Below are 15,106 nucleotides of genomic sequence, written 5' to 3'. Positions count from 1 at the left end.
TGTTCTCAGATATCGGCTTTCAATTAGCTGGGTGTGGAAATGATAAGAAGCATTTTTTCCAAAAGAAAGAGGGAGGGGAGATGAAAAATACTCGAGGGATGTATGGCTGTTTATTGGATGATAACCTATAAAAGCATCTATTACATAATTCTTTGAACCTGGTTTTAAAGTTTTGGCGAATATTTTTGGTATTGTTTTTTGTTTTTGTTTTGAAATCTATTATTATTATTTTCAAATCACCGTTACAACTCTGTCCTTTTTAGGTACTATGCAAAGGTGCAGTAACCTTGCTTTAAAATTATCTGCTCTTTTGTTTGCCTTTTATTATTTTCTCATATACACTTCATGAAAACATTTCTATTGGGGTTTCTTTCAGAGCTTTATGACTCGCTAATGCAGAAATGACAGCAGAATTCCTATTGTTTTATGTCAAGAACATTTGCCAGCATTTGCAGTGATAACAGCCCTGAGAGATACTGCAATGTGAGATTCAGATGTGGCAAGTTTCCTCAGTACATGCTGGCAGAAGATCAAGGACTCGGCTGGCTGCTGCATTTTCTAAGAGAGGCCTCACCAGTGAGCGTGGCTTTTCTTTCTGAGACATCTCTCTGCAAAGATGTCTCCACCCCACTGCATTCCTGATGTCCTACAATTTCCTTCCTTCTTTCTTGTCGTTTAATTCTAAGTCTCTTTGAAAAATAGCCTAACATTTCCAGTGGAATTAATATATCATTAAATAGGTTTTAAACATAAAAACCATGCTACCTGGACCTGCTCCTTCTTAAGAAGCAGGTCCGTTTACCTTCTGAGAAGGATTATTTAATAAAAACATTAGGTGAGTTAGAATAATTTAATAAAAAAAAAACAAAAAATAAAATACCACTGCCTCCACTGCCACTATATTCTTTCCATTTCTCTATCAAAAAAACAAACTAAACTGTAATAGGACTCACCTCACCTAGAAGTGACTGGTGATATTTTTTGTACACTTTCTTCTACTTACCTAGACTCACTTATTTTTAATTCTTTCAGATGGGAAACCTCCTGAAATTCAATAAAACACAGTTGAATGAAATCCCCTTTCAAGAAATTATTCCAAAGGAGTTGAATGCATGCTTCATCATACACCTTGAGCTGGATCTGCTAGTAAATGAACTGACTATATTTTGATTTATGGCTTCTCTGACTCGAGTTTAGAATATTTATCCTCTCCTTTGCTCTTAGCAGGTTATCTAATGCTGAAGGATATATACATAGACTGAATTTCTTTGAACTATCTTCAATTATACCATCAATTTAATAGTGTACTTAAATGACACAGTTTTATCATTTTGAAAGTTGTACTTTGAGATCCTCTTATTGTTTATTCACACATCTATACAAAGTCATATAAGAATTGTTATACATTGTTAAGCTTTTTTATGCTTGTTTTTTCTACTTGTATGCATTTATATTTGTCTTAAATATCATAAAGTTCAATGTGATAAGAAAATCATTAAAATATACAACTATGTCAGAAATTCAGAGCAGAATATCCGTCCCTGTGCCGAGGCACCAGAACACCTGGATCTCCCAGGTGTTTATGAAAGTCCTCTGTGGTGAGAATATCTATACTGGTAAAAGCAATGCTTTAGTCACAAAGGAAACTACTCAAGTCAGCCATGATTTTCCTGAGAATCTAGGAAAAACTACTCTAGGGAGAGGAGTTTTTGTTTTGTTTTTAAACTATTTATAAGTTATCCTTGACAGTTAAGTTCACTAGGTCCTTTAGGCAGTCAGTTAACACATTCCCTGGGCCCTGGACCCAAGCTCTTTGAGGATGGGGTCTATGATTTACTTATTTCTGTATTCCTAGCATCTAGCAGAGTGCATGAAACATGGTATGTTTTCAACAAATATTTTTTCAATAAATGGATGAATGAATCATGGTTGTTTTCTGAGAACTGATGCCTAGAGTTTAAGGAAAGTAGGATCAGTGTTATATCTCATGGAACTGAACATTTACAAGGCAGAGTAACAGGCAAAATGTAAGAAACACAGCACAACCAGCAAGATGTCAGCAAATGGAAATGGATATAAAACAATGGAGTTGAGAAGTGCAGAAGCTAGGAGGAATAAGGCAGCATCAAAGGTGGGAGGCTGAGGAAGGTTTGCCTGAAGAGGTGAGTTTTGAGCTGCATTTTGAAGAAGGTAAGGTACACAGATTGGCAGAAATAGGAGGCTATTTCTAGGCAGAAGACAAGTCACAATAGAAAACAATGATAAGACAAAAGTGGTTTGCATGAGAAGTATGGCAGACAGCTGGAATCAGCATGGCTGGAGGGGCTGTGCATGAGAAGCCTGGTGCCTGTGCATGGTTGAACACACTCATAAAATGGTAGCTCAAGTCATTAGCAAAATTCAGGGCCTTAAAGGTGGGATTAGAGTTTGGATTGAACACCATAGGGAGCAGCTCTGAACTATGTAGACATAGCCTAATGTAAACATTACTAAAGAACAAAATAATAGAATGTGCTTCCTAAAATATCACAACACGTAAATGAACTCATATTTCATCATTCTAATGCGTTAAGAATAGCTAATGGCAATATTTGGTGATTCCCTCATTTTTCAAAAATGTGCCCACACTCTCCCTCCTAGTGATTTATACTATTGTAGGTTCTTCTCTTGCTGACTTTGGCACCATCATTGCTTTAAATAATCCAGTCTGAACTTTGCTCAGCTCTCACTTCTAGCTTCTTTATCACACTGACCCCCAGTCTATGGAACTGCATATTTGGTTTTCTCTCAAAGTTAATGAAGGCAACTGTGTCCAAATCTTTGTGCTGTCCATTAAGTCCCTGCTTAGGCCCTCATTCTCTATGTTTTTGGCTCCTTCCCTTCAGTCTGACTCATATTTCCCAAACCCCTGACTCATGCTGCTTTCTTTCTCTTATGCAACATTTTAATCTCTGCAATGTTCTTTCCATAATTTGATAACTTACCACGACATGGAGTCACTTCAGTGTATTTTCATGGGCAAAACTTTCCGTACCTTAAATGCTGTGGATTACCACTTAGACTTTTCTAATTTGTGCTGCTTTAGGTTTAAGGAATAATCAGAACTACTTTGGAATAAGCCACCATGGACCAGTGATGAGAATGCACTGAAATAGGAGGAAGGAGACTGAAATTATTTTGATTCTGTCACTGCCAGTGTGATCTAGGGCCATGGTAGCAATTCTTTTTCTCTCTGTTTCTCCATCTGTAAAATAGACTGTCTATCTTTAATGATAATGCACAGATTAAAAAAATGTTCAGAAACATCAAAATATATCTTTTTGTTTCCAGATCGTAAACCTTTAGAATAAAATAACCACATCTTTACTAGTTCTGTGTGGGACACTGTGCATGCCTTGTAAATATTTGATGGTGCTGTTCTCTGAAATTCTGTGATTAAAGAAAAGGTACTGTTAAATTTAAGTTGCGGCCATGTGGATTTAAAACTTTATTATGTCTTCCTCAACCATACTGATTTAATCTCATAAATGGAGTAAAGTAGGGGGAAAAAAAGGTCAAGCATTCATGTTTGCTGTAAGGAGGAGCTACTTTACTCCTGGCCTCTTTCTTTCCTTTTCTTTCTTTCTTGCTTCCACCCCCCCCCCCCACATTCTTAATGATTTAGATAGATACCCATCTGCTCAGAATGATTGGTCCTAATGATTTTTAGTGACAGGACAATAAATTAGTTTCCAGCAAAGTACTTTTTCTACTTATTCCATGAAACTTTTTAAATAAAAGGGACTCATTGGATGAAGATCTTATAGTTATTTTGGGTATTCATCCTATTTTTCAATATAATCCTGAAAGGTAGGAACTATTTCAGCAGGAGCTGAGGGCATTGCTGTTTTACTACTGCCACATCCAATAATGGCTATTGATAATGATAATCTGAGTCATCATGGCATTAAATTATGTTGATTGAAATCTGATTAAGAAGAAAGTGTAATATTTTATATAACTTCATATAGAAATTTGTTAAAATTCTAAAATTCATTGGTATAAAAAATAGGTAAATGCTTAGCAATATTTATACATCTATTATTTTATTAGGAAATCAGATCTACAAGCCTCTGATTTAATCCTAATAATGCCCTGTGGAATAAGTGGTCACATCATCCATAATTTATGTATGAGGCAGGAGGATATCACTGAAATGTAGATTAGTGAGGTGACCTGCCCAAGGTCACACAGAGCAGAGATTCGAACCCAAGATTTCTATTTTGCCTCTGCAATTTAGGTCTCCAGAAAGATTTATTTCCTAAGGGTTCTGAATAGCAGAAGTTTGATTGTAGTTGTATATATATATTTAATTTTTCTTAGAATTAAAGAGAGGGTTGTTAATCTGTAGCACTTTGATTCCTCCCTTGTGTCTTTCTTCTACATTAGAATAACATTCATAGCTCTCCAAGTCTTCTATTTCCCTCCCCAGTCCTTAGCCAATTATCAACAATTTTTGTCAAAGACTTTCTATTTCCCTTGCTGCTTCTTTCATAGTACTGGAATCAGATTTATCTGGGCTAAATGCCCAGTTCTAGTTAGCTTTTCACCCTTCTGAAATTATCATCTAGAATTCACCCAAGCTAAGCAGTTCTAGTGGAGAAAATAAATACTGATATTAAGTAACAAAAGAGGACTGTCTTCATCGATGGCCAGCAGTAGATTTATAGTTCTAGATTCTTATCTGTTCTGGCAAAACAGATTGTTAATAATTTGGTGTGCTTTAAATGATAAACAAAAATATCACCAAAATCAACAATTATCAGCCTCCCTGATAGTTCATTTCTTTCTTTTAGAGAGTGGTGAATCAAGTGTCTTTGGCATTGCACTGTGTTCTATCAGAACCTTGAAATATGCTGTTTCTATATAGGAAAACCATGCTACATGTATGCAGAGTTGCTTTTCTAGCAATGATGATGGATTTACACTGCAAATCAACCTTCTCTCACCTAGTATCCTCTGTGGCTAGTGGTGTTCATTTGCAAGATGATTGGATGAGGTTAGACATACAGTTCCTGAAGATGGGGGAGAAAAACCAACTGGTGCACGTGAACACTCAACTCGTGACTCATCTGTACTACATACAAACCAAATGAACCAGTCATAGGCTAAAACAGAACAAGCAAAAACAAAGGCCTTAATTCTCATTCTTCCGCCCTTTTTGCACACTGGCAAAGTGAAGCTTATTACTTTCAGAATCTTAAGGAAAAAACATTTTCTACTGATAAATGATTATTAATTGTCAGGGATGTTCTCTGACATCTCTGTGAATATGTCAAACCCAGCTAAAACTCTCTTTTTTCTTCTTAAACTTAATTATCCATTAAAAAATTGTTTGAGAAAAGATGACCCTGGTATTTGGAATGATATTACAACCAATCATCAATCTACAACCTTGTGGAGGTAATACTGTATTTTGAAAGAAGCTGAACCATCAGTCTTTGCTCTGGGGTGGCTCAGTTCCAGAAATTAAAGACCCTCTGTGTGAAAGGTCAAGCCCATCCAGTACAAGCTGGGGACCTGTCTTATACTGGATGGCTTTTGGAGGAATTATGATCGCATCTTATTATGGGAATGCCCTTGCAGTAACATTTCAGTTGTGTTTTCCTGGTGCGCTAAAGCTTCACCTTGCCCCTCCCACCCGCCTCCCATCCCCAGCTCCAGATCAAACCCTTGGAAAGTGATGAACTAAATGGAGACTGACTACATTCAACTCAGTCCACCATGCCCTGCCTGAGCACTGTGATTTGATTCCTGGCCTCCCTCCGTGAGTCGTTACAGCCAGATGAGTCAGTCTCCATAGCCCAAAGCACACACATTCCTGGCTCATTCCTTTAGGCCAGCCGTCACCTCATTCCTTTAGGCCAGCCGTCACCTGAAGTCGCATAAGCTCCTGGCTATGGCAATGCCAATTATAACAAGCATGGCTTGGTGACCTCCTAATTGTATGAGACCACTCTCATTATACTTGTTGTTCATTCAACAATAAACAGCTTTTGTGGCCACTAAATTGAGACATACTACTAAATTTGCTGAGTGTAACTCGGCAATACTTCTCCAAATCATTAACTGCCTAAGGCTTTTTAAATAAAGTTTATCTTTGCCCCACTTGCCTTCAGAGCATGTTACCTTCTTGTGTGTATTTTCCTACCCATATCATTTCATCTTACTTATGTTGTTTCTGCACAATGTTTCCCTATATGCCTCAGGGTCCTTATGTTTTTCTGAATTCCAAATGGAGCAGAGAATTAGGATGAAGATGGGGGTAACTCACCAAATTTGCACTAAATTCCCTTTTCTTTTCTCTTTTTGATTCAAAATTCCAGCACAATGAAAAGCAATGAAAGGATAAATATGTGGGTAAATCTAAATAAATACTGACTGTATAAAACAATAATAGTCAAGTCTTTAGGGATTTATAAAATATTTAGAATTAAAATACATGAGAATGATAGCACATAGGTTGGCAGGAAGGTAAATGGAGTTTAAGTATTTTAAGGTCCTTGCATAGTCTGGGAAGAGGTACAACTACTAATTTATTTTAGACTTTGATAAGTCAAGGATGTACGTTAAAGTAATCCCTAGGGAAAAACAATAAAAGAATAGTAAAAGAGTATAAAACTGCAAAGTTAATACAGGAGAAAATGGAATAATACAAAATAGTCTATCATTTTAGAGAGAAGGCAAGAAAGGAAAGAAACAGCAAACTAAAACGTGCAGAACAAATAGAGGCAAATAGTAAAATGGTAGCTTACACCTAAACATATCAATAGTTACATTAAATGTAGGTGGATTAAATGCTCTTACTAAAAACCAAGAATTCACATTGATTAAAAAAACAAAACCAGAATATGCTGCTTCAAGAAAAACAATTAAATATAATGACACAGATAGATTAAAGAAAAAAGATGGAAAAAATACCATGCAAACACTAACCAAAAGAAAGTTGGCTTTGCAATATTAATATAAGACAAAGTTGACTCTAAGAGAAAAAAAATTACTAGAGAATAAAAAATAATACTACGTATTAACAAAAGTTTTAGTTCATCAGGAAAATGCAGAAATTCTAAATTTAACTGCATTTAATCACATAGCCTCAATACAGATAAAGCAAAAATGGATAAAGCTAAAGGAAAAAATGAATAAATACACTTACAGTAAGAGATTTTGACATACTTCTCCCAATAACTAAAAGAATAAGCATACATTTTCAGAAATGAATAGAAAATATAAATAACATGATTAAAAACTTTGAACTAATTGACATATATGGAACACTGTACAGAATACATAATCTTTTCAAGTATTGAGGGAACATTAAAAGAAAATTACTATACGCTAGCCTTAAGGAGAGTCTAAATAAGTTTCAAAAATTGCAGTATACAGATTTTGTTCTCTAACTACAATGCAAATAAGAAAGGAACAACAATGAAGACAACAAAACTAGAAAAATCACCTTCTTTTGTAAAAAAGACATACAATTCAAAAACAACTCATGGTTTAAAGAAGATAACAAAATTGAAATTGAGACTACTTTAAACTGAATGAAAATGAAAATACTACATATCAAAACTTGTGGGGAAAAATGCCAGCCCATAAGAAGCCCTATAGTCCCTCCTTCTGTCCTTAACATCATCCTTATCTTTTTCCCACCGAACTCAATATACAAGAGAAGAAAATACAGATGAGATTTGTATCTGAGGATAGTCTGCTATGAGAGTGGACTTCAGGGTTTTGAAGGACTGCTTAGAGAAGAAGAAAAAGATCTTGACCATGACTTTCCAAAGTGCAGAACTAGAATAAATGGGTAGAAATTCAAAGAAGGCAAATTTTAGTTCAGTGTAAGAAAAAACTGTTGTGGTCATTGGACATTTTAATATATTAGGAAGTAATGAGATTCCTATCACTGGAAATATGCAAATGGTGCAACGTGAGATCCCAGTAGTGGGTAGGGATTTGACCAGTCATCTGTTTTGAAAAATGGTGTTAAGGTGCTGCATGCAAATATAGCAGAATGTTAATAATTTTTGAATCTGGATGGTGGGTGTTCAATGTTCATTGTATCATACATTTAAGTTTGAAAATATTGATAATAATTTTGAAAAACAGATGCTGCATCCACTGTAATATAGAAAGTTGTGAAAATTCAACACAATTGAATATCTATACTTTCTCTCATTTGACACATGGTACACATACATATATCTTGGTATAGTTGTGATGTTTACTTTTATACTTTTATGATATATCCACCTGAAAAACTTGCTCTATGATAAAATGTAGCAAGGAAAGATCGCATCTTAAGTGGTTATTTATTCTCTACTGCTTCCTTGCTCAAGGAAGAAATCCTAGGCTTATTATTCCTTGTCCCATATTAAGAATTTTTCAGGAAGGAAGGCTCGGCAGCTTTCATCATTTTAAGGCATAAGATTATTCAGTGATCAAAATGTTAAATGTAAGCAACTATCAGCTTGTGCCCAAATCTTTCATACACCATTAAACCAAGTGAGATTTGACTTCTTGGTTTTGTTCCAAATTGATACTTTAGTTACCATTTTCCCCAAGTTATTCATGAATTATCATGCATACTTGAATTTAATTTTCTGATAAATTGTGTCTGACATACATAGGCTGTGGGATATTTCCCCCCCTCTGTGTTAAAACACTTTCAGTGTTGTGAAGCAATAGCATTCAAATAACCCCTAAGGATTAGTTCAAGGAGTATCTAAAGGCAATAGGGGACAAAAGAAAATACTGTTTGGTAAAACTACTGACCCTGTGAGTGTTTCAATTCTAAAGACTTCTCAGGCTGGCATATAAAATGGTCTTTGGACTTTTAAATGAGTTTGGGGCATTTTATCTTACATTTCCATTGGAGGCAAAAAATACATTTGGACTATATATTCTCTGAGACCTCTTTCAGTTTTAAAAATCTGGAATTAAAGCTCACTTTGCTGAATTTCTGAATGTTGTTGTAAAAAGTATTCATTTTCCAGCTCTTATCTCTTCTGCCCTCTTTAACTTAAGACGGTGGATCTTGGGAAGCCTGAATAACATGCTCTTGCTTTTGGGGGGCCGGGATCATAGGTCTCTGTTTCTTCTTCTCTTCTTTTTCATTTTTCAGCAGTGACTTCTCCCTGCTTCTAATCTGTAGAATCAAAGGAGGGTCTAAAAATGGACTCATCCTTCTGGACAGGATTAAATGGCTCTGGAATGAATAGAAAGTTCTCCTTAATGTTTAAATGCACTACTGTGTACCTGTAAAGTTAAGAATTTAGAGGAGCTTAATGCCTGTTTGGCAGCATAAACTCTGAAAAACATCTCGTGGGGAGACATGCCCTGTACACTATTCCTATGTCTGTGGAGTACAAAGGGAGATGGACTCGTGCCAGTTACGCAGTTGATGCGTTAAAGGTAGACGCCAAACTTAGTCAGTCTTTAAGAGAATTTCTTGGCATGAATAAACACAGATGAAAAAAAAAACAGTCTATGTTCTTGGGTCTGTTATATGTTCTTACAATGGTTACTGCATGGAGCACATCCGTGGAGTCTATCATATTCCAAATTTTCATTTTAGAAGAAAATGGAAAAACTGAACAATTCATATTGTTAATTTTAAAATTAGCCTAGCATTATTTTTCCTTAGAAATGTAATAATTTGTTTATGGAAATCTTTAAATGAAAACCTTTGGCTTTAGGCACATATGTGGTTAATGTAGATGACTGTTAGGTTACCAGATAGGTATACGGACGTCCCCTGTCAGTGACCTTCAACTACAGATCTCTTTCCATGGCTTTCAGAATTAGAACAATCATACTATTTTCTCACTGCATAGTGTTTTTAAGTTTTAAATTGTATTATTTGAGATTGTATCTTTCTTTAGTTGCTTGTGCTAGCTTTTTTTCTAGCCTTATTATACCAAGAATTTATTATACCAAGAATTAGAGTTTATGGGAAGACTTGCTGATCTTTTTAGAAAGTCTGAGAACCGCAGAATAAATTTTTTTATTATGCAACTCACTGACAGAAAGATATGAAATATGATTGAGACAGAAGCATGGGTAAGATCACGGGTTTCAGAGTCAAATAGGTCTCGGTTCAAATCCAAGCAACACCATGTTTTAGGTATGTGTCCGGGGAAAGTTATTTAACCTTTCCAAGTCTCACTGCCACATCTGTCAAGTAGGGATAATACCCATTTCATAATGTTATTGTGAGGACTAACTGAAATAATACAGAACCCAAATGGTACCTGGTTGACAGCAAGTACTCAATAAATTGTATTAAACATTGTGAAATTACTATAAGTTGATGTACATCAGGTTGGTACTTCTGTTGTATACAGGTGGAAGGAAGAAAGAAAACCGCAGAAAGTCAAGGCTTTTAATATTATTTTCTATGTACTTGCATATAATTACACATCCTAGGTTTGTTTCCTCACTCATATATATTTTTTTTTTTTTGTGAGCAAGATTAGCCCTGAGCTAACATCTGCTGCCAATCCTCCTCTTTTTGCTGAGGAATATTGTCTCTGGGCTAACATCTGTGCCCATCTTCCTCTGCTTTATATGGGACTCCGTCACAGCATGGCTTGACAAGCAGTGAGTTGGTGTGCGCCGGGGATCCGAACCTGCGAACCGCAAGCTGCCACAGTGGAGCGCGTGCACTTAACCGCTATACCACCAGGCCGGCTCCTCCTTGCTCATATTTTAAATGTGGTCCATCATGACTGAAATCCAATCAGGAGGAACACAATAGCATTGAATCACTTCTCTTCCTTTGGCATATTCCAGATGAGTGGATACAAGAACAGGCAAAATCAGCCTTTCTTAAAGTTATTTCTCATTGGGGAAATTGCAAATATTCAAACAAAAGGGATCTGGCAAAACAAAAAGCATCTAGCATCTTTTGCATTTCATAATATTTTGTGATCTGAAAGCGCAGTTGGTGGCTATAGGACCACTTCACAGCAATGGAGTGTTAATGTTTATAAAGACTACTTAGCAATTACAGTTTTAACTAGAGCTCTAATTAGAACCTATATGTAACTCTGAGAGAGAACTTTTGTGTGAACAAATTCTAGCTATAAAAATATAAACTTCAGGGGCCAGCCTGGTGGCACAAGTGGTTAAGTGCACGCGCTCCACTGCGGCGGCCAGGGGTTCGCCGGTTCGGATCCCGGGCGCGCACTGACACACTGCTTGGCAAGCCATGCTGTGGTGGCGTCCCACATAAAGTGGAGGAAGATGGGCACAGATGTTAGCCCATGGCCAGTCTTCCTCAGCAAAAAAAAAAAAAAAAAGAAAGAAAGAGGAGGATTGGCAGATGTTAGCACAGGGCTGATCTTCCTCACACACACAAAAAAGTAAACTTCAGCAGCAATTTTTATTTATTATATTGTTTATGTCAAGCACATTATGGTCATCATCTTTCAAGGCAGTGATGAAATTATAAATCAGAACTAGAGAACAGATGGGGAATATTTTCAAATGTAGCGGAAATTACCACCTGTAAAGTCAGGCATGTAAATTCTGGTTGTTTGTTCATAAGGACAAGGCTCAGAGTTAAACTCTAGGATGAAAACACTGGATGCCTGACTTCTGACTTGTCAAATGAGCAGGTCCGAGGAGTCCACAAAACATAATGTCGAGCTACATTATCTGTAGTTAATGAAGTAATGGAGGATCCATTCAATCATATCACACAGGAGAGGGTGATTTGGAGCTAATTTTTGTTTTTTAAATGCTATACTAGTAATACAGTAAAATCATGGCATATTAGAAAAATATTCTTTTGGAAAATTAATTTTGTTTTTTTCGAACACCAAACAACCTCCTCCAAATGCTTTCATTATAGCCATAGTTAAATCATATATGTGTACATGATAGACTCCTGTTCCCATATAAGGGCATAACAGAGAGAATTAACAGGAAACATGAAAGAATTTAAAGCCTGAGGAAAAACTATGCTTATGGTGATAGTATGACAAATCAGCAGGTGGCTAGGCTGACTTCCTTCTCCGTTTTCTTATCGTACCTTTCTGCATCCTGCATTTCTGACTCCTTCCTATTTAAATATTCAATTTTGCATTTGCCCTTTCTCTATTTCACCCTGATCAGACAGACCATTCTTTTAACTTGAGAGCTCTGACTGCTTGCTGCCACATCCAATGTAGTATAAGGACCATCTCCTACTGGTCTGGAGGCCTTGGGCACTGCTGCTTCAGCATTTGTAAATGCTGTTTCCCTGGCCCAGCACTGTGGCTCTCCCGAGCACCCCTTGGGAGCTCAGCAGGGCTGCTCCTGCCATCTTCATCTCCTCAGTGATGGTGGGCTGCTGTCCAAGCTCCCAAGACTCCAACACCTGCTAGCTAATCTTGTGACTAGGCACTATGCACATAGATGTCGATAAAATGCAGAAGGTCCTGTATGATTGTTTTGAACCTCACTGCAGCATAACAGGTAGTTTCATATAAAAACTAGTATTTTCATTAGATTCCAGCTTATCAATGCCATCTTTTATGACCCTCCACATTAGCCAGGCTACATACTGCCATGTGCAACACACATGTTGCCCCTTGTCTGCCTTTGCCTGTGAGCCTCTTTTCAACTCCTCTACCTTAATAGGATAGATTCCCCTTCAAGGTCTGGCTCACACCCACGTTCTTTATGCTTCTTTTCCCAGGTTCTTTAGCTGATGTAAGATCGCTACAGAAAGCAGCTTGTCCAACTGACCTTGGGACAGTTGTAGCCAAAAATTATCCTTGTTAAGAAAGAGGGGTAGCAGCAAATTGCTATCTCTGGAGTCAACTGCCTTGGAGAGGTCTTGGATGGCTGCTCCCTACTTCCTCCTTAACTAGAGCCACCTTAAGGAGGAAGTGGTGCCCCTGGCACTTTGTCTGGCTCAGAGTCCTAAACAAGTTTTGCTCTGACTACAGAATTCTGACATTCTCCATTAGGAACCCAGCAGCTGGACAACCCTGGGCACACATCAGTGGCCTATATAATTTTATAGCCTCAATTTGTTGAAGGTACCAATTGAGCTCTTCATTAGATTTGATGTATAAATTCTAGCACTGTTTTACTATAAAGTCGCAAAACACTTAAGATAAATAACACTCAATGCTTCCATGGTATTTATATAATTATATTGTCACTACAACAATTTGTTTTACAGACTAGGGGATGCTGTGCCAAATAAGGTGGACGTATAGAACCTCTTGTAGCTTCTGCAAAGTCTGGGTTACAATTTTACTTTCAAACTAGTCTTTCAGTAAGTTTTACTACAAACTTTAAGATGGAACAAACCTAAAGTAGTAAAAATCCTTTTAGAGTTACAGTTATAGTCTGTGTGGATAAAATCATAATGGTCTGGAACAATACACTAAATGCTGAGTGGATTTTTAAGGCTGGATTTGACTTTTTTAGCTTTTCCTTGAGCTAAGATATTTTCCCTACTGCATTATATTTGATAAAAATTTAGGCTTACAACAGAGCTGTGCTATTTTTAGAATGAAATACATACTTAATTTGCCTTTGTAGCACTGTTATAAATGGAGAATAAAACCAGTTCTAATTAGTTACAATAAAATTATCTAACTGGCCTAACAAATTTAGAATTCAGAAATAAGTTTTAAAGGCAAATGATGTATTATTTACTTATTCTGTGAGCAAAGAGGGTGGACTTCATTTGGATTTGCATAAGAAAGTTTCAAATTGGTATAGGGCATTGTTCACTTGTTGCAGAGGAAATCTCATATGTCACTTCCCACTATCTTCAGGATGAAATCCAAACTTTTTTTTTTTTGTGAGGGAGATCAGCCCTGAGCTAACATCCATGTCAATCCTCCTCTTTTTTGCTGAGGAAGACTGGCCCTGGGCTAACATCTATGCCCATCTTCCTCCACTTTATATGGGACGCTGACACAGCATGGCCTGATAAGCGGTGCATCGGTGCGCACCAGGGATCCGAACCCGGGCCGCCAGCAGCAGAGCGGGCGTACTTAACTGCTACACCACGGGGCTGGCCCCCAAACTTTTTGACATGATATGGAAGGCCCTTCATGATTTGACTCTTGCTACCCTCACGTACTGCATACTGAATCATATAGCACACGTGTTCCCTTCTTCTGTCGTCTACTTACAACCTTAGCAAATGCAGTTCCCTCTGCATGTATCATTCTTTCTCCTTCCCTCCTTCCTTTCCCCCAATTCACCCAAGGCTAATTCCACAACTTTCTCAGACTGAGGCCTGGTGTCCCCTTCTCTTGGAAGTCTCTAAAATGGGACTCAACATGCCACATTGTAATTACTGTCTACTTCCTTATAGACTGTGAGCTCTTTGAGGGCAGGCACTAAAAGCTTTTATCTTTGTATTCTCACCACCTACTATGCTTTGCACACAATGTTTACTCAATTCAGGCTTGTTGAGTAATCTCACACTTTGAATTTATGTTTAGGGATCCAGCTACAGGATACCTAGTCTATGGTCTTATGCCATCTTAAGTAACAAAGCAATTATTAAAATTTTCTTTCCCCATCTTATTATATTCAAATCCAATACAAAATACAAAAGTAAATCTGGACAACTAACACATCATCTCCAGCAGACCCCATTCTTGAGAAGGAAAAGTACAGGCATGATTATTGTTTATGAAATGTTCCAGAATGGAAACTCAGATCAATAAACAGACAAACCAGGTGTTTTACCTTTGCAAAATTCTGTAGGTAAGTCTTCAAAAAAACAACAAAACAAAATAATATCATGACTTAGTGAAGTGAATTTAAATCCAGTTAACATTCCTTGGATCATTCCATAAGCTAAATTATATGTTCTTAAGTTCTTGCTTTACTAGTTTAGTAGTCCAGCCTCACCGCCACTCCCAAACTGCCCTTCTCTTTTTTGTACTCCATTTAAATTCTTATTTTTAAATGAAGATAATTTTTTACTGGAAAATGCATTTCCCCAGACATATTGGGAGAACTTGTTGCTCTCCTCTATTTATAACCTATTTACTGTTTAGTCCTTAGTTCATGCTTATTTGCAAAGTAAAAGTTAGAGGACTCA

The 15,106-nt window shown here is 37.0% G+C and overlaps 1 protein-coding gene and 1 pseudogene across 3 annotated transcripts in view; one reads left to right on the top strand and one right to left on the bottom strand.

The window, feature by feature from the left end:
- The window catches only part of LOC147915962 (uncharacterized), a 200,201-nt pseudogene extending 196,793 nt beyond the window's left edge, over nucleotides 1-3,408 (top strand). The window contains exons 5-6 of the transcript XR_015553647.1: nucleotides 377-576; nucleotides 1,033-3,408. The product of XR_015553647.1 is annotated as an uncharacterized LOC147915962 (transcript). The remainder of the gene's footprint in view (nucleotides 1-376; nucleotides 577-1,032) is intronic.
- Nucleotides 1-15,106, bottom strand: part of EFEMP1 (EGF-like fibulin extracellular matrix protein 1) — a 57,762-nt gene that overhangs the window by 18,543 nt on the left and 24,113 nt on the right. The window lies entirely within an intron of this gene.

Source organism: Ceratotherium simum, chromosome 11, assembly GCF_057802395.1.
Source record: "Ceratotherium simum simum isolate JZ-2026a chromosome 11, ASM5780239v1, whole genome shotgun sequence".
In the NCBI taxonomy this organism is placed as follows: domain Eukaryota; kingdom Metazoa; phylum Chordata; class Mammalia; order Perissodactyla; family Rhinocerotidae; genus Ceratotherium; species Ceratotherium simum.
The sequence above is the reverse complement of the archived record's forward strand: the minus strand, read 5'-3'. Positions and strand labels throughout refer to the sequence as shown.